This window comes from Pelophylax lessonae (genome assembly GCF_965119305.1).
Source record: "Pelophylax lessonae genome assembly, chromosome: 7".
Taxonomy (NCBI): Eukaryota; Metazoa; Chordata; class Amphibia; order Anura; family Ranidae; genus Pelophylax; species Pelophylax lessonae.
In genome coordinates, this window is record NC_138774.1 from 291,355,714 (window position 1) to 291,382,498 (window position 26,785).

The 26,785-nt window shown below is 39.1% G+C and overlaps 1 protein-coding gene across 1 annotated transcript in view; it reads right to left on the reverse strand.

Annotated features, from left to right (window-relative positions):
• BRINP1 (BMP/retinoic acid inducible neural specific 1) overlaps nt 1-12,738 on the reverse strand; it is a 312,079-nt gene extending 299,341 nt beyond the window's left edge. Inside the window, exon 1 of the mRNA XM_082263342.1 lies at nt 12,437-12,738. The gene's annotated coding sequence lies outside the window, so the exon portion shown is untranslated. The remainder of the gene's footprint in view (nt 1-12,436) is intronic.
• Nucleotides 12,739-26,785: the final 14,047 nt, after the last annotated feature.

A 26,785-nucleotide genomic window follows, 5' to 3' on the forward strand; every position in this document is an offset into this window, starting at 1 on the left:
TCCCATTAATACCTGTAAGGAATGTCTACTATCCTGGTAGCAAATAACAGATATCCATTATTACCCTATAGGATCTCTACTATCCTGGTAGCAAATAACAGGTACCCATTAGTACCCTATAGGATCTCTACTATCCTGATAGTAAATAACAGGTACCCATTAGTACCCTATATGATCTCTACTAGCTTGGTAGTAAATAACAGGTACCCTTTATTACCCTATAGGATCTCTACTATCCTGGTAGCAAATAACAGGTACCCATCATTACCCTATAGGATCTCTACTATCCTGGTAGCAAATAACAGGTACCCATCATTACCCTATAGGATCTCTACTATCCTGGTAGCAAATAACAGGTACCCATCATTACCCTATAGGATCTCTACTATCCTGGTAGCAAATAACAGGTACCCATTATAGCCCTATAGGATCTCCACTATCCTGGTAGCAAATAACAGGTACCCTTTATTACCCTATAAGATCTCTACTATCCTGGTAGTAAATAACAGGTACCCATTATTACCCTATAGGATCTCTACTATCCTGGTAGCAAATAACAGATACCCATTATAGCCCTATAGGATCTCTACTATCCTGGTAGCAAATGAAGGTTACAACTAAAAGTATAGAACGTCTAGTATCCTGGTAGCATATGAAGGTACCACCTTGTAGCTGTATAGATTGAGATATAGATATAGAATATCTACTATCCTGGTAAATTAAAGTACCAATTATTACCTGTATAGTCTACTATCCTTGTAGGAAATGAAGGCACTCATTATTACCTGTATAGGAGCCTACTATCCTGGTAGCATATGAAGGTACCAGCTAATAGCTGTAGATACTGTCTAATGTGATGGTAGCCAATGAATGTGCCCAATAATACCCTATATAATGTCTACTATACTTGTAACAAATGAAGGTGCCAATTAATTCCCTATAGAATGTCTACTATACTTGTAGCAAATGAAGGTGCCCATTAATACCCTATAGAATGTCTACTATACTGAAGGTGCCCGTTAATACCCTATAGAATGTCTACTATACTTGTAGCAAATGAAGGTGCCCATTATTACCCTATAGAATATCTACTATACTGAAGGTGCCCATTAATAACCTATAGAATGTCTACTATACTTGTAGCAAATGAAGGTGCCCATTAATACCCTATTGAATCTCTACTATACTTGTAGCAAATGAAGGTGCCCGTTATTACCCTATAGAATGTCTACTATACTGAAGGTGCCCATTAATACCCTATAGAATGTCTACTATACTTGTAGCAAATGAAGGTGCCTGTTATTACCCTATAGAATATCTACTATACTGAAGGTGCCCATTAATACCCTATAGAATGTCTACTATACTTGTAGCAAATGAAGGTGCCCATTAATACCTGTATAGAAGCCTACTATCCTGGTAGCATATGAAGGTACCAGCTAATAGCTATAGATATTGTGATGGTAGCCAATGAAGGTGCCCAATAATACCCTATAGAATGTCTACTATACTTGTAGCAAATGATGGTGCCAATTAATACCCTATAGAATGTCTACTACACTTGTTACAAATGAAAGTTTCCATTAACACCCTATAGAACGTCTACTATACGTGTAACAAATGAAAGTGCCCATTAACACCCTATAGAACATCTACTATACGTGTAACAAATGAAGGTGCCCATCAATACCCTATAGAATGTCTACTATACTTGTAGTAAACGAAGGTGCCCATTAATTCCTGATAGAATGTCTACTATACTTGTAGCAAATGAAGGTGCCCATTAATACCCTATAGAATGTCTACTATACTTGTAGCAAATGAAGGTGCCCATCAATACCCTATAGAATGTCTACTATACTTGTAGCAAATGAAGGTGCTCGTTAATACCTGTATAGGAGCCTACTATCCTGGTAGCATATGAAGGTACCAGCTAATAGCTGTAGATACTGTCTAATGTGATGGTAGCCAATGAAGGTGGCCAATAATACCCTATAGAATGTCTACTATACTTGGAAAAAATGAAGGTGCCCATTAATACCCTATAGAATGTCTACTATACTTGTAGCAAATGAAGGTGCCCATTAATACCTATTATCCTGGTAGCATATGAAGGTACCAGCTAATAGCTGTAGATATTGTCTAATGTGATGGTAGCAAATGAAGGTGCCCATTAATACCCTATAGAATGTCTACTATACTTGTAGTAAACGAAGGTGCCCATTAATTCCTGATAGAATGTCTACTATACTTGTAGCAAATCAAGGTGCCCGTTAATACCCTATAGAATGTCTACTATACTGAAGGTGCCCATTAATACCCTATAGAATGTCTACTATACTTGTAGCAAATGAAGGTGCCCATTAATGCCTGTATAGGAGCCTACTATCCTGGTAGCATATGAAGGTACCAGCTAATAGCTGTAGATACTGTCTAATGTGATGGTAGCCAATGAAGGTGCCCAATAATACCCTATAGAATGTCTACTATACTTGGAAAAAATGAAGGTGCCCATTAATACCCTATAGAATGTTGAATATCCTTGTAGCAAATGAAGGTGCCCATTAATAACCTATAGAATGTCTACTATACTTGTAGCAAATTAACGTGCCCATCAATACCCTATAGAATATCTACTATACTTGTAGCAAATGAAGGTGCCCCTTAATACCCTATAGAATGTCTACTATACTTGTAGCAAATGAAGGTGCCCGTTAATACCCTATAGAATGTCAACTATACTTGTCGCAAATGAAGGTGCTCGTTAATACCTGTATAGGAACCTACTATCCTGGTAGCATATGAAGGTACCAGCTAATAGCTGTAGATACTGTCTAATGGGATGGTAGCCAATGAAGGTGGCCAATAATACCCTATAGAATGTCTACTATACTTGGAAAAATGAAGGTGCCCATTAATACCCTATAGAATGTCTACTATACTTGTAGCAAATGAAGGTGCCCATTAATAACCTATAGAATGTCTACTATATTTGTAGCAAATTAACGTGCCCATCAATACCCTATAGAATATCTACTATACTTGTAGCCAATGAAGGTGCCCATTAATAACCTATAGAATGTCTACTATACTTGTAGCAAATTAAGGTGCCCATTAATACCCTATAGAATGTCTATTATACGTGTAGCAAACAAAGGTGCCTGTTATTACCCTATAGAATGTCTACTATACTTGTAGAAAATGAAGGTGCCCATTAATACCCTATAGAATCTCTACTATACTTTTAGCAAATGAATGTACCCATCTATACCCTAAAGAATGTCTACTATCCTGGTAGCATCTAAAGGTGTCTATTAATACCCTAAAGAATGTCCAATGTCCTGGTAGCATAAGAAGATACCTATTAATACCCTATAGAATGTCTCCTATTCTGGTAACAAATTAAGGTGCCAATCAATACCTGTATGGAATGCATATGAAGGTACCAACAAACAGATGTATTGATTGTCTACTATCCTAGTAGCCAACGAAGGTGCTCACTAATACCCTATAGATTTTCTACTATCTTAAACAAGTGAAGGCACCAACTAACAACTAATAGCTATATAGAATGTCTACTATCCTGGTAGGAAATGAAAGCACTCGTTATTACCTGTATAGAACATCTAGTATCCTGGTAGCATATGAAGGTACCACCTTGTAGCTGTAAAGATTGCCTACTATCCTGGTAGAATATGAAGGTGCCCATTAATACCCTATAGAATGTCTACTATCCTGGTAGAATATGAAGGTGCCCATTCATACCTTATAGAATGTCTACTATCCTGGTAGCATTTGAAGGTACCAATCAATACCTGTATGGAATCTCTGCTAGCCTGGTAGCATAGGAAGGTACCAACTAATACCCTATATAAAGTCTATTATCCTGGTAACACATGGAAGTACCCTTAAATACCCTATAGAATTTCTAATATCCTGGTAACATATGAAGGTATCCATTATACCCTATAGCAGTGATGGTGAACCTTGGCACCCCAGATGTTTTGGAACTACATTTCCCATGATTCTCATGCACTCTGCAGTGTAGTTGAGCATCATGGGAAATGTAGTTCCAAAACATCTGGGGTGCTAAGGTTCGCCATCACTGCCCTAGAGAATGTCTACTATCCTGGTAAATTAAGGTACTCTTTAATACCTGTAGAGAATGTCTATTACCCTGGTAGCTTATGAAGGTCCCAACTAATCGCTGTATAGAATTCCCACTATCCAGGTAGCCAATGAAGGTGCCCATTCATACCCTATACAATGTCTACTATCCTGGTAGCATTTGAAGGTACCAATCAATACTCTTATGTATGTAATTTTTAATGGAATAATAAAATTTATATATTTTTATACATGGTGGTTTTTCCATCGTTGATTTAAGTACCGTTAAAATCCCATTAGCCCTCTACTAATTTCCCTTCCTATTTCCCCCTTTCCCTCCCCATCCAACCCTCTGCCTTTCTTTTTTTTCCCTCTCCTCCCCTTTCCTTCTTTTCCCCCCCCCCCCCTCCTCCCTCCCCTTTCCTTCCTTTTTTCTATTTCCCCCTTTCCCTTTACTCCCTCCCTCTTTTTCCTTCTTTCCCCTCCACCATTTTTCTTTCAGCCCTCTTGCTTTTCCTTTTTTCTTTCAACTTTTCCCCATTTTCCTTTTTTCTGCCAAATTTCACTATTTTCATTCCTTTCCTTCATTATTTCTAGACCTTCCTCACTTCAAACAAGGTGTCTGTGTTCGACCCTCACACCAGGGCTTTCACTCAACTCCTTGTTTTTTTGCACCAATCAATACTTGTATGGAATCTCTGCTAGTCTGATAGCATAGAAAGGTACCAACTAATACCCTATATAAAGTCTATTATCCTGGTAACATATGAAGATACCCTATAGAATGTCTATTATCCTGGTAACATATGAAGATACCCTATAAAATGTATATTATCCTGGTAACATATGAAGGTGTCCATTAATACCCTATAAAATGTCTACTACCCTGGTAGCATATGAAGGTCCCAACTAATCGCTGTATAGAAAGCCCACTATCCAGGTAGCCAGTGAAGGTGCCCATTAATACCCTATACAATGTCTACTATCCTGGTGCAAATGAAGCTACCAACTAATAGCTGTATAGAATGTCTACTGTCCTGGTTACAAATAAAGGCACTCATTATTACCTGTATAGAATGTCTAGTATCCTGGTAGCATATGAAGGTACCACCTTGTAGCTGTATAGATTGTCTGCTATCCTGGTAGCCAATGGAGGTGCTCAATAATACCCTATACAATGTCTACTATCCTGGAGCAAATGCATGTATGCATTAATACCTGTTTAAATGTCTACTATCCTGGTAGCAAATGGAGGTACCAACTAAAAGCTGTATAGAAAGTCTAGTATCTTGGTAACAACCGAAGGTTACAAGTAACAGCTGTATAGAATGTCCACCATACTGGTAACATATGAAGTTACCCATTAACACCTGTATAGAATGTCCACCCTACTGGTATCAGTTGGGTGACACACAGGACGTAAGCCTCTATAATAGGCTGCCTGATGCTTTGTATGACATATTGCTTCCTGATTCAGTTCAGGTATACCGATAAATACTGGATGACTTTGATATAGCCATATACGTATAATAATGCCACTTATAATAGTGCCACTTATAATAATGCCATACATAATAATGCCATACATAATAATGCCATACATAATAATGCCATATATAATAATGCCACTTATAATAATGCCATATATAATAATGCCACTTATAATAATGCCATATATAATAATGCCACGTATAATAATGCCTTGTAGAATAGGTTAGATACAGTTTGAAATGTTAATTGGGGAAATGTCAGGCTATCAGATTAGGTGCAGCTTTAGGGCACCGGCCATTATTACATATTTGCATTCTCTTATTATCCAGCGATCCATTGGCACATGGTACATGAGATTTCTGTTTGGCCCGGACAATTGAGATCACCGCAGATTCTGTGACGTCCATGAACCAGTTCTCTGCATATAATGGGCATGTAAAAGGTTCTTTTGCACAACCATACTTACCCCTTCTATGGGGAGATGCCACAAATGTATCACTACTACATTATTCCTTATGAAATGGTTTTAACAATTTTTATCATGTTGTCCTAATAAATTTTCTACTGTTTATAACATTCAGTACTCCTCCCCCCCCCCCCCCCTTTATGGGATTATTGGTGGCAACATTAAAAGTCCTACATATCATCATGTTCTTATAAATTTTCTACTTTTTATTACATTCAGTACTCTTTTTTTTTTTTCCCCTTTATGGGATTATTGGTGGCAACCTTTAAAGTGCTACACATCCTCTCTTCCTCTGTTTCATGAATAACTTTTGGATGTGGTGCCACACGTAACTGAGTCACTTCTCTATATTCACTATTTTCTTATTATCCATTAACACAATACATCATTATTATGACAGCAGCAGCCTTTTTTTTTTATTGCATTTCCATTTTTTTATTTTATTTTTTTTTTTTTTTTTTTTTTTAATCACCTGATTTTTTTATTTATTCCTCTTCAGTCACTGAACCAACATTGCTTCCTCCTCCACTATCCAGCAAGGGACCATCCCTACAGCTTGCTCATCCCCCAGCCTGGGATCAATGCCTCTAGTTTGTAAGCCTGTAGTGTCTGGGCTCTCTCTGCTAATGCATAGCAAGCTCTAGGTGATCTTGTGGTTTTTGTATATATATATATATATATATATATATATATCATTTGTATTTGTTATTATGACAGCAGCAGCCTTTTTTTTATTGTATTTCCATTTTTTTATTTTATTTTATTTTATTTTTTTTTTTTAATCACCTGATTTTTTTTTTTTTTTCTCTTCACTCACTGAACCAACATTGCTTCCTCCTCCACTATCCAGCAAGGGACCATCCCTACAGCTTGCTCATCCCTCAGCCTGGGATCAGTGCCTCTAGTTTGTAAGCCTGTAGTGTCTGGCCTCTCTGCTAATGCATAGCAAGCTCTAGGTGATCTTGTGGTTTTTCATATATATATATATATATATATATATATATATATATATATATATATATATATATATATATATATATACACACAGTATCTATCTATCTATCTATCTATCTATCTATCTATCTATCTATCTATCTATCTATCTATCTATCTATCTATCTATCTATCTATCTATCTATCTATCTATCTATATCCTTATATATCCTTTGTATTGTTTTATTATCTTTCCATCACTTGCTTTGTACAACACAGGAGAAGCTGATGCTAAATTAATCACTAGATCATGTTAAACCTAATAATAGCAATAATAATTATAAATAATAATAATAATACGCTAAAGGGAGACATGACTTACCCCTAACATAGGAAACAAAGAAAAGGACAATACAAAATAGTTTTTAGGTAATGGTGCTCACATAGTCTGTGTTACTGTAACCTTGTAGAAGTCTCACCATTGTTTTTTTTTTTTTTTTTATATATTGCAGGCTCAGTTGCTGCAAAAAAAGCAAGTACTGCCCTACCACACATCAGTAATGCACAAACTACTGTCAACTAGAGCTTTGCAACCGGTCCACATCCATTAGCTGTCTTGCTTAAGGGTAACCTCAGCTTGGCATATGGGTAGTATATAGGTAACATTTTCCTACATAGTGAAAAAAGCTCTGCAACCAGCCCATATTCGTTAGCTGTCCTGCTGATGGCAGCCTTAGCTTTAGGTGATCTATAGGTAATATTCTCCAATGTATTGGATGTGCAGAGATCTGTGATCATTGTGCACAATCAATGTCAACTAGAGCTTTGCAACCGGTCCACATTAATTAACTGTCCTGCTTAAGGGTAACCTCAGCTTGGCATATGGGTAGTATATAGGTAACATTCTCCTGCATAGTGAAAAGAGCTCTGCTACCAGCCCATATTCGTTAGCTGTCCTGCTGATGGCAGCCTTAGCTTTAGGTGATCTATAGGTAATATTCTCCAATGTATTGGATGTGCAGAGATCTGTGATCATTGTGCACAATCAATGTCAACTAAAGCTTTGCAACCGCTCCACATCCATCACCTGTCCTGCTTAGGGGTAGCCTCAGCTTGGCATATAGGTGATCTATAAGTAATTGTCCCCAATGTATTGAATGTACAGAGATCTGTCATTATCGTGCATTATCACATTCAGTGTCAACTAGAGCTTTGCAACCAACCCCCATTCATTAACTGTCCTGCTTAAGGTAGACTAAGCTTGGCATATGGGTAGTGTATAGGTAACATTCTCATGCATAGTGAAAGGCGCTCTACAACAAGCCCATATTCATTAGCTGTCCTGCTGATGGCAGCCTTAGCTTTAGGTGATCTATAGGTAATATTCTCCAATGTATTGGATGTGCAGAGATCTGTCATCATTGTGCACAATCAATGTCAACTAGAGCTTTGCAACCGGTCCACATCCATTAGCTGTCCTGCTTAAGGGTAGCCTCAGCTTGGCATATAGGTGATCTATAAGTAATTGTCCCCAATGTATTGAATGTGCAGACATCTGTCATCATCGTGCATCATCACATTCAGTGTCAACTAGAGCTTTGAAACCAGCCCACATTAATTAACTGTCCTGTTTAAGGTATACTCAGCTTGGCATATAGGTAATATATAGGTAACATTCCCCTGCATAGTGAAAAGAGCAGAGATCTGTGATCATTGTGCACAATCAGTGTCGTCTAGAACTCTGCAACCAGCCCATATTCATTAGCTGTCCTGCTGATGGCAGCTTTAGCTTTAGGTGATCTATAGGTAATATTCTCCAATGTATTGGATGTGCAGAGATGTGTGATCATTGTGCACAATCAATGTCAACTAGAGCTTTGCAACCGGTCCACATCATCAGCTGACATCATAAGCTTGCCATATAGGTAATATTCTCCTATATAGTGAAGGCGCAGAGATCTGCGATCATCATGAATAGTCAACGTCAACTAGAGCTTTGCAAAGAGTCCACATCCATGAGCTGCCCCCCCCCCTTCTTCCCACCCACCCTTACGGTAGCCTCAACATGCCATATAGGAAATATATAGATACTATCATCCTATATTGTGAAGGAGCAGAGATATGTGAGCATCATGCATAGGCAATATCAACTAGAGCTTTGGAACCAGTCCCCATCTACTAGCTGTCCTTCTTTAGGAAGCCTAAGCTTGCCATATAGGTTATATATAGGTGATGTTCTCCAATAGAGTGAAGTAGGAAAGATCTGTAATCATCATGTATAGACAATGTCAACTAGAGCTTTGCAATCAGTCCATACCCATTAGCAAACCTTCTTTAGGAAGCCTAAGCTTGTCATATAGGTGATCTATAGGTAACATTGTCCTATATAGTGGAGGAGCATAGATATGTGATCACCATGCATAATCAATGTCAACTAGAGCTTTGCAACCAGTCCACATCCATTAGCTGCCCCACTTAAGGAAGCCTCAGCTTGTCATATAGGTGACATATAGGTAACCTGCCTCAGCTTGTCATATAGGTGATATATAGGTAATATACTGAAGGTTTAGAGATCCAGGATCATGGTTCATAATCACATTCAGTATGCAACCAGTCCACATCTCTTAGCTGTCCCTATAGTAGCCTTGGCTTGCCATATAGGTGATCTATAGATAATATTCTCCTATATAGTGAAGGAGCAGAGATCTGTGATCACCATGCACATTCAATGTCAACTAGAGCTTTGCAACCATTCCACATCCCTGAGCTGCCCACCTTAAGGTAGCCCCAGCATACCATATAGGTGATATATAGGTAAAATCCCCTATATAGTGAAGGAGCAGAGATCTGTGGTCACCATGCATAGTCAATGTCAACTAGAGCTTTGCAACCATTCCACATCCATTAGCTGTCCTGCTTAAGGGTAACCTCAGCTTGGCATATGGGTAGTATATGGGTAACATTTTCCTACATAGTGAAAAGAACTCTGCAACCAGCCCATATTCATTAGTTGTCCTGCTGATGGCAGCCTTAGCTTTAGGTGATCTATAGGTAATAGTCTCCAATGTATTGGATGTGCAGAGATCTGTGATCATTGTGCACAATCGATGTCAACTAGAGCTTTGCAACCGGTCCACATCCATATGCTGTTCTGCTTAAGGGTAGCCTCAGCTTGGCATATAGGTAGTATATAGGTAACATTCTCCTGCATAGTTAAAAGAGCAGAGATCTGTGATCACTGTGCACAATCAGTGTCAACCAGCCCATATTCGTTAGCTGTTCTGCTGATGGTAGCCTTAGCTTTGGGTGATCTGTGATCTGACCACCTTAAGGTAGCCCCAGCATACCATATAGGTGATATATCGGTAAAATCCCCTATATAGGGAAGGAGCAGAGCTCTGTGGTCACCATGCATAGCCAATGTCAACCAGAGCTTTGCATCCAGTCCCCATCCATTAGCTGCCCCCTGCTTAAGGTAGCCTCAGCTTGCCATAAAGGTGATTTCTAGGTAACATCCTCCAATATGCTGAAGGTGCAGAGATCTGTGATCATGATTCATAATTACATTTAATGCCAACTAGAGCTTTGCAACCAGTCCACATCCATGAGCTGCCCACCTTAAGGTAGCCCTAGCATACCATATAGGTGATATATAGATAAAATCCCCTATATAGTGAAGGAGCAGAGATCCGTGGTCACCATGCATAGTCAATGTCAACTAAAGCCTTGTAACCAGTCCACATCCATAAGCTGCCTACATTAAGGTAGCCTCAGCTTGCCATATAGGTGACATAGAGGTAGCCTACTCCAATATACTGAAGGTGCAGAGATCTCTGATCATGGTTCATAATACATTCAGTGTGCATCCAGTCCACGTCCATTAGCTGTCCCTATAGTAGCCTTAGCTTGCCATATGGGTGATCTATAGATAATATTGTCCTATATAGTGAAGGAGCAGAGAATCTGTGATCACCATGCACATTCAATGTCAACTAGAGCTTTGCTACCATTCCACATCCATAAGCTGACCACCTTAAGGTAGCCCCAGCTTGCCATATATGTGATATATAGGTAAAATCCCCAATATAGTGAAGGAGCAGAGATCTGTGGTCACCATGCATAGTCAATGCCAACTAGAGCTTTGCAACCAGTCCACATCCATGAGCTGCCCACCTTAAGGTAGCCTCAGCTTGGCATAGAGGTAGCCTACTCCAATATACTGAAGGTGCAGAGATCTCTGATCATGGTTCATTCAATGCCAACTAGAGCTTTGCAACGAGTCCACATTCCCTTAGCAAAATGCTGCCCTAGTAGCCTCAACTTGCCATATAGGCAATATTCCCCCAGAGATCTGTGACCATCACATCCAACGTGAAAACCTTAGCTCAGCTTACTGGTGCTGTAGGGTTTTTTTTTTTTTTTGCTACCACCATCCAAGCTGTAGAACTCAGAGGTCACGTCCTATATTGCTTGGTTGGAAAAAGTCTAGGCCCATCTGAAAAAAAATGGCATGGTCCTACAAAAAAAAAAATTCTCTGAGTGCCATTGGGAAGCACATTTCTCCCGTCTGATCTGCAGGAGCCAGTGTTGCAGAACCACAGACAGCTCCGCGTCGGTGAAAGCACAATATAAAACACACACTCCCTTTGCTGGTGTGCTTTGACAGATGCTTTTCCCGAGCACACAACAGCAGAGGCACCGAAACCCCCCCCCTCTGTCTTCGCCCCCCCATCTCTGCATGCAATGTCGGAGGAGACCTGGGCACGTACGACCGGTGCCCACCTTCCCCGTTCCTTTGCTCAATTCCCAAGGCTTTACCGCAAGGGATAAGCATCTTAATTTGTAGCACATGTGACTGCCGTTTTCAAATCTCATTGGGCTCAGCCGAAAATAACCGACTTTTATTATTATTTTTTTGAATGAGGATTCTTATCTTGGCTTGACAAAAAATAACTGACTTTTATTATTATTATTTTTTTCTAAAATGAGGATCCTTCTCGTGTTTGCGAATCGAGCCAAATGCCTCCTTCTGATGAGTACACGTGTTGTCACCCCGCATCTCCCATCATTACGTGCACTGCATCCAATCAGGCAGTTGTTGTGTGAAATAACATGGAAAGTGTGCAGCCGACCCGACTCTGGTTTTAAGCTCAGCAACCCCCAAAAAGCGCCCCCCCTCCCCCCTCCCTTCCCCGACCCTACAGCCACCCGGGGTGGTTGACCGTCTTTTTCTTTTTCCCGTTGGCGAACGCAGGTAGATTAACAAGCGTTTTTACCTGTAGGTGTCGGTGTTGTGGACGTGAGCTTTGCTGGCTAGGGTCGGTCTGCATTGAGTGTTGTGCATACAGATGCATGCGTGCGGTGTTTTTTTTTTTTTTGTGCATGTCTGCAAAAAAAAAAAAAAAAGAGAGATGGGAATTAAAGTGCAACGGTACTTGCCTGCTGTCAGTACGCCTCTCTGGCAGAGAACAGACCCACTTATTATCCAAGGCGGGCACCTCCGGGGGATGCTAACATGATTCGGATGCTGGCGCTGCTGATGCTGCCTGTGTAGTCTTGGATTGTCGGCAGTCCTTGTCATGCTCAGACAGAGGAGCAATATTCCCTTCTAGAGATCCCAAGCATTACAGGGGGAAAAGCAGGATAGAGGGAAAAAAAAAGGAAAGGCAGTGCTTATTGAACGTGCTGGCTATTTTCCTCCTTGTACTTATGCAGACAAGACGATGACTGGAGCAAGGGGAAGAGGAAGGAAAAAAAAAAAAAAAGAGAGAGAGAGAGAGAGGGGCTGTGTAGGGGGATGGGAGATGGGGATGTAATGAATGAGCAAAGAGCTGGGAGGAGCTGGCTTGCCTGCATCTGATCCTCCGCATATATCCTATGAGAGGCACAGAGCAGCAGGCAGAGCTGAGGTTGGGACAGGAAGAAGAAAGGCAAAAATACTGGAGCCATGCTGCCTGCTTCCAAAAAATAATCCGGAGGAGACGGGATCCAAGGAGGTGCTTTGGACGTACCATGGCAAAATGTAGACTGAGCAAGAAATTAGGTGTAGGAAAGACAAGGTTTTTTTTCTTCTTTTTTTTTTTCTTTTTACATTTTTTAGATTAATATTTCTTCTAATTTTTATTTTTTATTTTATTTTTTTTCATATTTAATCCTATTATATTAATAATGTGTTTTCACATTTTCAATAGTTTTTGTTTTTATATTCATTTTTTCTTTTTTTTTTCTTTTTACATTTTTTTAGATTAAAATTTCTTTCTAATTTTTATTTTAATTTTTTTCATATTTAATCCTATTATATTAAAAATATTTTTTTTACATTTTCAATCGTTTTTTGTTTTTATATTCATTTTTTCTTTTTTCTCCTTTTTACAATTTTTAGAATAATGTTTTTTTCTCATTTTTATTTACATTATTTTCATATTTAATCCTATTACATTAATATTTTTTTACATTTTCAATAGTTTTTGTTTTCATATTGATTTATTTTTTTACATTCATTTTTTTTTCTTTTTACATTTTTTAGATTAATATTTTTTTTCTAATTTTTATTTTAATTTTTTTCATATTTAATCCTATTATAATTCATTTTTTATTTTTTACATTTTTTTTCTTTTTACATTTTTTAGAATAATATTTTTTTCTCATTTTTATTTACAGTATTCTCATATTTAATCCTATTACATTAATATTTTTTTACATTTTCAATCGTTTTTGTTTTTATATTAATTTTTTATTTTTTACATTCTTTTTTTTTATTTTTACATTTTTTGTTTAATATTCTTTCTAATTTTTATTTTTTATTTTTTTCATATTTAACCCTATTATATTAATAATAATATTTTTTCACATTTTCAATAGTTTGTTTTCATATTAATTTTTTTACATCCTTTTTTTTTCTTTTTACATTTTTTAGATTCATATTTTTTTCTAATTTCTATTTTTTATTGTAATATTCTTTTCATATTTAATTGAATTAAATTAATATTTTTTTCAAATTTTCAATAGTTTTTGTTTTTATATTAATATTTTTTTTAATTTTTACTTTTTTAAATAATATCTTTTCATTTTATTATATTAATAATATTTTTTATTTTTAATTGTTTCTGTTTTTTTATATTAATAGTATTTTTTTTAAATATTTTTTATCAATTTTTTTTATAAAATGATTACACAGGATTTATTTAGCACCAACAGTTCGGGCAGACAGTATTATTATTATTATTATTATTATTATTATTATAATACAGGATTTATATAGTGCCAACAGTTTGCACAGCGCTTTACAATATGAGGGAAGACAATACAATTCAATAAAAGAGGAATTGGATGGCCCTGCTCCTTAGAGCTTACAATCTAGGGGGCTGGTCGGAGATGACTTGGGCTTAGAAGGAGTAGGTTGAGTCAGTTCATGTGATGTGAAAGAAGCATGCTGATGCTGATAGGGAAGAGAGCAGCGTGACGAAGAGAGATCATCACTGTGCTGCTTCTCTTTTCACTGTTCAGATATCAGTTGGGGGCTCGTCCGGGATGACTTGGGCTCAGAAGAAGTAGGTTGAGTCAGTTCATGTGATATGCAAGGAGCATGCTGATAGGAGGAGAGAGCAACATGACAGAGACATGAGCTCATCACTATGCTGTTTCTCCTTTCAACGTCCAGCTGCAGGTTTTAGGGTGGGTCCAGGAGTGGGCTCAGAAAAAGTGGGTTTATTGATTGCACCCATCAGGCTGAGGACATCTAGGGGCAGAAAAAACCCTCCTAACTTTAGTTTGAGTCCTGCTTTAATAATGGTGGAATATTTCCTATGCTATGGGAGTTCAGTCTGTTCAGTCACAGGCTGGGGGCGGGCCCAGGTTGACCTGGGCTCAGAGGAATTGGACTGAATTGTGTTGGCCATCCAACTGGGGACATCTAGTGGCATGAAAAAAATGTGCTGCAGGAGAAATCTCGAGCGTATGAGTGGAAGAAGCATTAGTAGAATACGATCAGTTCATGCACTGATGAGAAGCATGCTGATAGGAGGAGAGAGCAGAGTGACCGAGAGATGAGCCCCACAGTCTGCCGATTTCTTCCTTTCACTGTCCAATTACACAGTGGGGGCGGGGAGGCGAGCACGTTTTTTTTGGTATACCTTATTTTAAACCCAGCGATGTAATCACTGGGTCTCTGTGCATCTCTATGCAATGCAGGCAGATCATGGCTGGTAGAGGAGGGGCCAGCAGGGGGCTGTACATAGCTCCTAGATACATCAGTGGTCTGGCTCTTGAGAGGAGTTATGAAAATATCAAAATGACTTGATGAGTGGGTGTCAGCCTGGAGGAGTGGGCGTTCCCTAGGCAGGCACAATTTCCATAAGTGTAACGAGGTGTTTGTCTCATATTGCCTCTAGTAAGAACTTTGGTGTAGTTTTCACTTTATACCACTACATGTCCCCACCAATCTGTACTCCCTTGAATGGGTAGATGACCCTCTGGGGAAGTGGGCGTTCCTAGGAAGACAAAATTTGAATAAGTGTAACAGGGTGTTATTCTCACATTGCCTCTAGCAAGACCTCTGGTGTAGTTTCTCCTTCTACCACTAGATGTCCTCACCTATCCTTAATTCCTTGATTGGGTAGATGTTGTTCTGGGGCAGAGGGTGTTCCTAGAAAGACAACAGTTGCATATGTGTAACAGGGTGTTAGTCTCACATTGTCCCTAGTGAGACCTCTGGTGTAGTTTTCACTTTCTACCACTAGATGTCCTCACCCATGCTTAATTCCTTGATTGGGTGGGTGTTAGCCTGGGGGAGTGGTTGTTCCCCAGGCAGGCAAAATGTACATAAGTGTAACAGGGTGTTAGTCTCACATTGTCCCTAGTGAGACCTCTGGTGTAGTTTTCACTTCCTACAACTAGATGTCCCCACCTATCCTTAATTCCTTAGTTGGGTGAATATCCGTTTGGAGGAGTGGGCGTTCCCAAGGCAGGAAACATTTACATAAGCGTAACAGGAGGTTAGTCTCACATTGCCTCTAGTGAGACCTCTGGTGTGGTTTTCATTTTCTACCACTAGATATCCCCATCTATCCCTAATTTCTCGATAGGGTGAACGTCATTCTGGGGCAGTGGGTGTTCTTAGGAAGACAACAGTTGCATATGTGTAACAGGGTGTTAGTCTTACATTGCCTGTAGTGAGAACGCTGGTGTAGTTTTCACTTTCTACCACTAGATGTCCCCCATCTATCCCTAATTCCTTGATCAGGTAGGTGTCCCTCTGGGGCAGTGGGTGTTCTTAGGAAGACAACAATTGCATACGTGTAACAGGGTGTTAGTCGCACATTACTTCTAGTGAGACATTTGGTATAGTTTTCACTTTCTACCACTAGATGTCCTCACCTATCCCTAATTCCTTGATTGGAGTCCTGTTCATGAGAAGTACCTCCCTTTTGTTCTGTCTCTTAGGAGGCGTGGTCTTCTGCCGTGGGCTCTGAGCGCCATTTTGGGGGAGCCTGTGTCTGGCTGGACGCTGAGTTCTCCTGAGATTTGGACATGGGGAGGCGTTGTGCAGCCCTGCTGGGCTAGTATGGGGGGGCCCTGATAATTGACATTTTTTAAAGAAAACCTGCATCACCTGATACAAAGATGTTTTTTTCCCTTTTATTTGATTCTATTTTATACTTTTTTTCCAATGTTTTCTATTCTATTCTATTTTTTCTATTCTTTAATTTTATATTCTATTCTGTTCTGTTTCATTCTATTCTTTTCGAAATTTGAATTTTGGAAGAGGGTTTTATTCTTTTTATTTTATTCTATTCTATTTTATTCTATTCTTTTATTCTCTATTCTATTCTGTTCTGTTTTTTTCTATTATTTTTAAATTTCAGAAGACGGTTTTATTCTTTTTGTTTTATTCTATTCTATTCTTTTCCATTCTATTCCTTTATTTTGTATGCTATTTTATTTTATTCGGTTATTTTATATTCTAGTCTGTTCTGTTTTTATTCTTTTTTTCTAAATTCAAATTTCGGAAGACGGTTTTATTCTTTTTCTTTTATTTCATTCTATTCTTTTTGTTTTCTATTTTATTCTATTCTATTATTTTCTCTCCTATACCTTTATTTTCTATTCTTTTTTTTCTATTCTTTTATTTTATATTCTATTCTGTTCTGTTTCATTCTATTATTTTCGGAATTCAAATTTCGGAAGAGGGTTTTATTTTTTTTATTTTATTCTATTATTTTATTCTATATTCTAGTCTATTATTTTCGTATTATTTTCGTATTTTCGGAAGAAAATTATATTTCTATTTTTTCTATTCTATTTTTTCGGAATTTTTGGAAGATGGTTTTATTCTTTTTATTTTATTCTATTCTTTTCTATTCTATTCCTTTATTTTGTATTCTATTTTATTCTATTCTGTTTTTTTATATTCTATTCTGTTCTGTTTTTTTCTATTCTTTTCTTTTTGAAATTCTAATTTCAGAAGATGGCTATAGTGTTTCTATTTTATTGTATTCTTTTCAAATCTATTACATTTTTTTTATTCTGTTCTTTTCTATTCTATTCCTTTATTTTGTATTCTATTTTATTCTATTCTGTCATTTTATATTCTATTCTGTTCTGTTTTATTCTTTTTTTTTCTAAATTCAAATTTCGGAAGATGATTTTATTCTTTTTCTTTTATTCCATTCTATTCTTTTTGTTTTCTATTTTATTCTATTCTATTCTATTCTTTTCTCTTCTATACTTTTATTTTCTATTCTATTTTATTTACTCTTATTTTTTTTATTCTATTCTGTTCCATTCTTTTCTAAATTCTAATTTCGGAAGATGGCTATAGTGTTTCTATTTTATTCTATTCTTTTCAAATCTATTACATTTTTTTCTATTCTTTTTTTTCTATTCTATTCTGTTTTATTCTATTCTTTTCTTTTCTAAATTCTAATTTCAGAAAAGACGGCTATAGTGTTTCTATTTTATTCTATTCTTTTCAAATCTATTACATTTTTTTTCTATTCTGTTTTTTCTATTCTTTTCTTTTTGAAATTCTAATTTCAGAAGACGGCTATAGTGTTTCTATTCTATTCTATTTTTTTAAAATCTATTACATTTTTCTTAATTCTATTATTTTCTATTCTTTTTTTTACTATTCTATTCTGTTTTATTCTATTCTTTTCGAAAATCAAATCTGGGAAGATGGCTATCTTCTAATACACACAGCCTTTGAAGGTAATCGGCAATATGTTTATATTTTGAATTTGTTTTTGAATTCGGGGAAAAATTTAGTTTCGTTATTTCGGATTCTTTTAAGTTCCTTACTATTTTAGAAATTTGGATGCATCCGAATTTCCGAATAACAAACATTTCATCCGAAATGTTCGATTCGGAAGGAAAAGAACCGCACACGTCTACGAATTTAAGAAAACCTTCTAACCAACCTACCCCCAGCCAACCAGGTAGGTGACCTCCACATGACCTTCAACCTCTTGACTCTTAGTTCTCCTGATTCACTCCTGTAGGCCCCGTGACTATTGGTTCTTTCCCTTTTGTTTCGGACCTATCTGGAGCAGCGGATTTTGGACCCGCCCACATATCAGAAGCAGAGGGGACCACCAGCTGTCGAGGGTGGCAAGGTAAGTACTTTTGCCATACATCAGTAGAGGAGAGGGGTACACACAGGGTGCGTAAATCTGACAAGCCCACTGCCATGTTTCCGGGATTTCCACTGGTGGTCCCGGAATCGGCGTGGCGGGTGGCACTGGATACAAGGTAGGGAGTTCAGGAAACGTCCGCCCACTGATCTCTCCAACCCAATAGGAATGTCACTTCCAGTGTCTAATGTTACTTCTGGCCAGGGAAGATGCTAATGGAGCACGATCTGCACTCCATTAGCTCCATTGGTGGGCAGGTGAGACATCAGGGATCCAATAGACCCCTGATATCTCTATAAAGAGAACCTGTCACCAAAAGAAAAATCACATAGGGGACCTATTGACTCTTATGTGATGAAAAACGATCTGCACTCCATTAGCTCCATTGGTGGGCAGGTGAGAAATCAGGGGTCCAATAGACCCCGGATATCTCATTAAAGAGAACCTGTCACTGAACGAAAATCACATAGGGTACTTATTGACTCTGTGATGAAAAACGATCTGTGCTCCATTATCTCCATTGGTGAGCAAGAAAGACATCAGGGGTCCAATAGACCCCTGATATCTCATTACAGTATCTCACAAAAGTAAGTACACCCCTCACATTTTTTAAAATATTTTATTCCATCTTTTCATGTGACAACACTGAAGAAATGACACATGGCTACAATGTAAAGTAGTGAGTGTACAGCTTGTATAACAGTGTAAATTTGCTGTCCCCTCAAAATAACTCAACACACAGCCATTAATGTCTAAACCGCTGGCAACAAAAGTGAGTACACCCCTAAATTAAAACATTCAAATTAAGCCCAGAGTGTCAATATTTTGTGTGGCCACCATTATTTTCCAGCACTGCCTTAACCCTCTTGGGCATGGAGTTCACCAGAGCTTCACAGGTTTCCACTGGAGTCCTCTTCCACTCCTCCATGATGACATCACAGAGCTGGTGGATGTTAGAGACCTTGCGCTCCTCCCCCTTCTGTTTGAGGATGCCCCACAGATGCTCAATAGGGTTTAGGTCTGGAGACATGCTTGGCCAGTCCATCACCTTTACCCTCAGCTTCTTTAGCAAGGTAGTGGTCATCTTGGAGGTGTGTTTGGGGTCGTTATCATGTTGGAATACTGCCCTGCGGCCCAGTCTCTGAAGGGAGGGGATCATGCTCTGCTTCAGTATGTCACAGTACATGTTGGCATTCTTGGTTCCCTCAATGATCTGTAGCTCCCCAGTGACGGCAGCACTCATGCAGCACCAGACCATGACACTCCCACCACCATGCCTGACTGTAGGAAGACACACTTGTCTTTGTACTCCTCACCTGGTTGCCGCCACACACGCTTGACACCATCTGAACCATATAAGTTTATCTTGGTCTCATCAGACCACAGGAGATGTTTCCAGTAATCCATGTCCTTAGTCTGCTTGTCTTCAGCAAACTGTTTGCGGGATTTCCTGTGCATCATCTTTAGAAGAGGCTTCCTTCTGGGATGACAGCCATGCAGACGAATTTGATGCAGTGTGCGGCGTATGGTCGGAGTACTGACAGGCTGACCCCCCACCCCTTCAACCTCTGCAGCAATGCTGGCAGCACTCATACGTCTATTTCCCAAAGACAACCTCTGGATATGACGCTGAGTACGTGCACTCAACTTCTTTGGTGGACCATGGCAAGGCCTGTTCTGAGTGGAACCTGTCCTGGTAAACCGCTGTATGGTCTTGGCCACCGTGCTGCAGCTCAGTTTCAGGGTCTTGCCAATCTTCTTATAGCCTAGGCCATCTTTATGTAGAGCAACAATTCTTTCTTTCAGATCCTCAGAGAGTTCTTTGCCATGAGGTGCCATCCTGAACTTCCAGTGACCAGTATGAGAGAGTGAGAGTGATAACACCAAATGTAACACACCTGCTCCCCATTCACACCTGAGACCTTGTAACACAATGGTGACCATTTTTGAGAAGGAAAGTGTATTTGGGAATTTGGAAAACCTTAGCGCTGTCCCCAGGGCTGGCCCAAGACATTGTGCTGCCTGGGTCAAAGAATAAAATGCTGCCCCCCCCCAAAAAATAAAACACACCCACCAAAAAATTATTTTATATCATGATAATTAAAACTAAATTTAAATTTATCAGGAAGTCAGATTTACATGGAACAGCACCTTGTCTATATGCAAAATTTAAGGGGCTGCATTGTGGGGGAAGGGGCAGTTGCTTTGAGAAGGGGTGGGGGTTAAGGGACTGTTTTATGGGGGGGTGGATTTAAGGGGGTGCTTTGTGGGGTATAGGGACAAAAAACAAACAAAAACAAAAAAAACAGTAATAACTTTATTAAATATAATATTTAGAACATATTTTACGGTTATCTTCTTCCATAACTCACCACCGGATGGGTCCACCAAACACCCGCTGTCTGTCCTCAGTCCTCCTGTCACTCCTGTGTCTGCCACGGCCACCGCCCGAAAAGATCCAGCCTGCCCTGCGTGAGATGAGGTGCGCTGATGTGTGACATCACAATCACGTGAGTGACGTTCCTCGGAGGAGATGCCCCGCCTCCTCATACAGTGACGTTCCTCGGAGTAGATGCTCCGCCTCCTCATACAGTGACGTTGCTCGGAGGAGATGCCCCGCCTCCTCATACAGTGACGTTCCTCGGAGTAGATGCTCCGCCTCCTCATACAGTGACGTTCCTCGGCAGTATGAGATGGGAAAATGCCACCCATAACGCACCGCAAACTGATGACACACACAACTGCTGGAATAGAAAAATCTTGGGCACCAATTTTTGGCCCCTCTCAAATTTCTGCCTGGGTCCAATAGACCCAACAGGACCCATGGTAGGGCCGGCCCTGGTTGTCCCTATCGCAGGAGGTAAGGGAAAAGCCTACTATGGGGATAGGGAATCCAAAGTTTTAGAGTTATCCCTGGAACAATAGGTAAGAGAAAATCCTCCAATGGGGATAAGAATTGTAGAATTTTAGAGCTTTCCCCAGGACAAGAGGGAAGGGGAAATCTTCCAGTTCAGACAGGAAACCCAAAATTTTACAGTTGTCGTTTGAACAGAAGATTAGGGAAACTTTCCAACGGGGACCGGAAATCCAACATTTTAGAGTTGTCCCTGGAACAATAGCTAAGAGTAAATCTTCCAATGGGGATAAGAATTGCAGAATTTTAGAGCTCTTCCCAGCCCAAGAGGAAAGGGGAAATCTTCCAGTTGAAACCGGAAACCCAAAATTTTATAGTTGTTCTTTGAACAGGAGGTTAGGGAAACTTTCCAACGGGGACAGGAAATCCAACATTTTAGAGTTGTCCCTGGAACAGGAAGTTAGGAAAATCTTCCCATGAGAACAGGAAACCCAACATTTTAGAGTAGTTCCTAGAACAGGAGGTTAGTGAAACTTTCCAAAGGGGACAAAAATCCAAAATTTTTAGAGTTGCCTTCAGAACAAGAAGTAAGGGGAACACGTCCAATCGGGACAGGAAATCCAGAATTTTGGAGTTGACCCTAGAACAAGAGGTAAGGAGAAATCTCTCAAAGGGGACAAGAAATCAAAAAATTTGAGAATTGTCTCTACAATAGGTAAGAGTAAATCTTCCAATGGGGATAGGAATTGCATACTTTTAGAGCTGTCCCCAGGCCAAGAAGAAAGGGGAAATATTCCAGTTAGGACAGGAATTCCAAAATGTTAGAGTTGTCCCGGAACAGAAGCTTAGGGAAGCCTTCCAATGGGGAGACAGGAAACCCAAAATTCTAGAGTTGCCCCTGGAACAGAAGGTTAGGGAAACTTTCCAACAGGGACAGGAAATCTAACATTTTACAATTCTCCCTGGAACAAGAGGTAAAGGGAAATCATCCAATGGGGGCAGAAGATCCAAAATTTTTCAGTTGTCCACAAAACAACACAGATCTTCCTATGGGGACAGGGAATCCAACATTTTTAAAGTAGTCCCTAGAACAGGGGGTTAGGGAAATCTTTCAATGGGGACAGGAAATCCAAAATTTTTAGAGTTGCCTCAAGAACAAGAGGTAAGGGGAATTCTATCAAAGGGGGAATAGAAATCTAAAAATTTTAGAGTTGTCCCTGGAACAATAGGTAAGAGTAAATCTTCCGATGGGAATAGGAATTGCAGAATTTTAGAGCTGTTCCCAGCCCAAGAGGAAAAGGGGAAATCTTCCAGTTGAAACCGGAAACTCAAAATTTTAGAGTTGTTCTTTGAACAGGAAGTTAGGGAAACTTTCCAATGGGGACAGGAAATCCAAAATGTTAGAGTTGTCCCTGGAACAATAGGTAAGAGAAAATCTTCCAATGGGGATAAGAATTGCAGAATTTTAGAGCTTTCCCCAGGACAAGAGGGAAGGGGAAATCTTCCAGTTGAGACAGGAAACCTAAAATTTTAGAGTTGTCGTTTGAACAGGAGGTTAGGGAAACTTTCCAATGGGGACAGGAAATCTAATGTTTTAGAGTTGTCCCTGGAACAGGAGGTTAGGAAAACCTTCCAATGGGGAACAGGAAACACAACATTTTAGAGTAGTTCCTAGAACAGGAGGTTAGTGAAACTTTTCAAAGGAGACAGAAAATCCAAAATTTTTGGAATGCCTCCAGAACAAGTAGTAAGGGGGACACGTCCAATCGGGACAAGAAATCCAGAATATTGGAGTTGTCCCTAGAACAAGAGAAAAGGGGACAAGAAATCTAAAAATTTTAGAATTTTCCCTGGAACAATAGGTAAGATTAAATCTTCCGATGGAAATAGGAATTGCAGAATTTTATTCCAGTTGGGACAGGTAATCCAAAATTTTAGAGTTGTCCCCAGAACAGGAGCTTAGGCAAGCCTTCCAATGGGGACAGGAAACCCAAAATTCTAGAGTTGCCCCTGGAACAGAAGGTTAGGGAAACTTTCTAATAGGGACAGGAAATCTAACATTTTACAGTTCTCCCTGGAACAAGAGGTAAAGGAAAATCTTCCAATGGGGGCAGAAGATCCAAAATTTTTGAGTTGTCCACAGAACAACACAGATCTTCCAATGGGGACAGGGAATCCAACATTTTTAAAGTAGTCCCTAGAACAGGAGGTTGGGGAAATCTTCCAATGGGGACAGGAAATCCAAAATTTTTAGAGTTGCCTCAAGAACAAGAGGAAATCTATCAAAGGGGGAAAAGAAATCTAAAAATGTTAGAGTTATCCCTAGAATAGGTAAGAGTAAATCCTCCAATGGGGATAAGAATAGCCAAATTTTAGAGCTGTTCCCAGCCCAAGAGAAAAGGGGAAATCTTCCAATTGAAACAAGAAACCCAAAATTTTAGAGATTTTCTTTGAACAGGAGGTTAAGGAAACTTTCCAATGGGGACAGGAAATCCAACATTTTAGAGTTGTCCCTGGAAAAGGAGGTTAGGAAAATCTTCTCATGGTAACAGGAAACCAAACATTTTAGAGTTGTCCTTTGAACAGGAGGCTAGGGAAACTTTCCAATGGAGACAGGAAATCTAAAATTTTAGAGTTGTCCCTGGAACAGAAGGTTAGGAAAATCTTCCCATGAGAACAGGAAACCCAACATTTTAGAATAGTTCCTAGAACAGGAGGTTAGTGAAACTTTCCAAAGGGGACAAAAAATCAAAAATTTTTAGAGTTGCCTCCAGAGCAAGAAGTAAGGGGAACATGTCCAATCGGGACAGGAAACCCAGAATTTTGGAGTTGTCCCTAGAACAAGAGGAAAGGGGACAAGAAATCTAAAAATTTAAGAATTTTCCCTGGAACAATAGGTAAGAGTAAATCTTTCAATGGGGATAGGAATTGCAGAATTTTAGAGCTGTCCCCAGGCCAAGAAGAAAGGGGAAATATTCCAGTTGGGACAGGAAATCCAAAATTTTTGAGTTGTCCCCAGAACAGGAGCTTAGGGAAGCCCTTCAAAGGGGAGACAGGAAACCCAAAATTCTAGAGTTGCCCCTGGAACAGAAGGTTAGGGAAACTTTCCAATAGGGACATTTTACAGTTCTCCCTGGAACAAGAGGTAAGGGGAAATCTTCCAATGGGGGCAGAAAATCCCAAATTTTAGAGTTGTCCACAGAACAAGAGGTGAAGGGAAATCTTCCAATGGGGACAGGGAATCAAACATTTTAAAAGTAGTCCCTAGAACAGGAGGTTAGGGAAACCTCCCAATGGGGACAGGAAATCCAACATTTTTAGAGTTCCCTCAAGAACAAGAGGTAAGGGGGAATAGAAATCTAAAAATTTTAGAGTTGTCCCTGGAACAATAGGTAAGAGAAAATCCTCCAATGGGGATAAGAATTGCAGAATTTTTGAGCTGTTCCCAGCCCAAGAGGAAAAGGGAAATCTTCCAGTTGGGACAGGAAACCCAAAATTTTAGAGTTGTCCCTGGAACAGGAGGTTAGGAAAATCTTCCCATGAGAAAGCAAACCCAACATTTTAGAGTTGTCCCTTGAACAGGGGGTTAGGGAACTTTCCAATGGGGACCGAAAATCCAACATTTTAGAGTTGTCCCTTGAACAGGAGGTTAGGGAACTTTCCAATGGGGACCGAAAATCCAACATTTTAGAGTTGTCCCTTGAACAAGGGGTTAGGGAACTTTCCAATGGGGACAGGAAACCCAACATTTTAGAGTTGTCCCTTGAACAGGAGGTTAGGGAACTTTCCAATGGGGACAGGAAACCCAACATTTTAGAGTTGTCCCTTGAACAGGAGGTTAGGGAACTTTCCAATGGGGACAGGAAATCCAACATTTTTGGAGTTGCCTCCAGAACAAGAGGTAAGAGGAAATCTCTTAAAGGGTGATAAGAAATCTAAAAATTTTAGAGTTCTCCCTAGAACAAAAGGTAAGAGTAAATCCTCCAATGGGGATAAGAATTTCAGAATTTTAGAGCTGTTCCCAGCCCAAGAGGAAAGGGGAAATTTTCCAGTTGAAATAGGAAACACCCACATTTTAGAGTTGTTCTTTGAACAGGAGGTTAGGGAAACTTTCCAATGGGGACAAGAAGAAATCCAAATTTTTAGAGTTATCCCTTGAACAGGAGGTTAGGGAACTTTCCAATGGGGATGGGAAATCCCAACATTTTTGGAGTTGCCTCCAGAACTTCAAGAAAGAAGAAATATTCCAATGGGGAAAGAAAATCCAGAAATTTGGAGTTGTCCCAGAACAAGAGGTAGGGGGAAATTTCTCAATGGCGACAGGAAATCCAAAACTTTTAGAGTTGCCTCCAGAAGAAAGAGATTTTGGGATTGTTGGCAGAAAAAGAGGTATAGGAATTCAATCAATGGGGACAGGAAATCCAAAATATTTGAGTTGTCCCTAGAACAATTGGACAGGAAATCCAACATTTTTAAAGTTGCCTCCAGAACAAGAAGAAAGAGGAAATATTTCAATGGAGAAAGGAAATCCAGAATTTTGAAGTTGTCCCTAAAACCAAGGGTAAGGTACAATCTTCTAATGGAGACAGCAAATCCAAGTTTTTTTAATGTTGTCCTTAGAACAAGAGGTAAGGGGGAAATCTTCCAATGGGGACAGGAAATCCAAAATTTGGAAAGTTGTCTTTAGCCACTTCCTTCCTACATGCACTCCATGGCATATCTTAAAGCCAGTTACCTGATGGTGACAAAAGTGGACCCTTACCTGCTTGTTGTGTGTTGAAATGGCCACTTCATGAGAAGGCCATAGAAGAGGGTGACAACTTGGGAGCACAATTAGAAGACAGGGACAGAGCGTTGTCACCCTATAACAGGAAGTGACTGGACAAGGACAGGATGACCAGGGGATTTTTTTTTTTTTTTTTCTAAAAGCTGAAGATTCAAATATTTAGAAAATGTGTTGCGGAATGATATTTGCATGTTAAAGCTTATAGGACATTTTAGTGATCGGGTTTACATCTATTTTAAGGACTCTTCTAAGCTGCTCTTTACTCTCTCAGGCTGCGGCATATTTGTAATCACTCAATAAATTCTCCATACGACTCTGAAATAAAAAGAGCCGTAAAAGCGATATATAAAATATTGCAAAATATCGAATGAATATAAAATATTATGTGTGTGAAACTGTCTATGGACTGTATATAAAAATACAGTTCTATATTTTTTTTTTATAAAGTATATGAACTGAAGCCATCAGTATAGAAATCTCATAAAATAAGGACATATAAACAACATTAAAAAAATTAC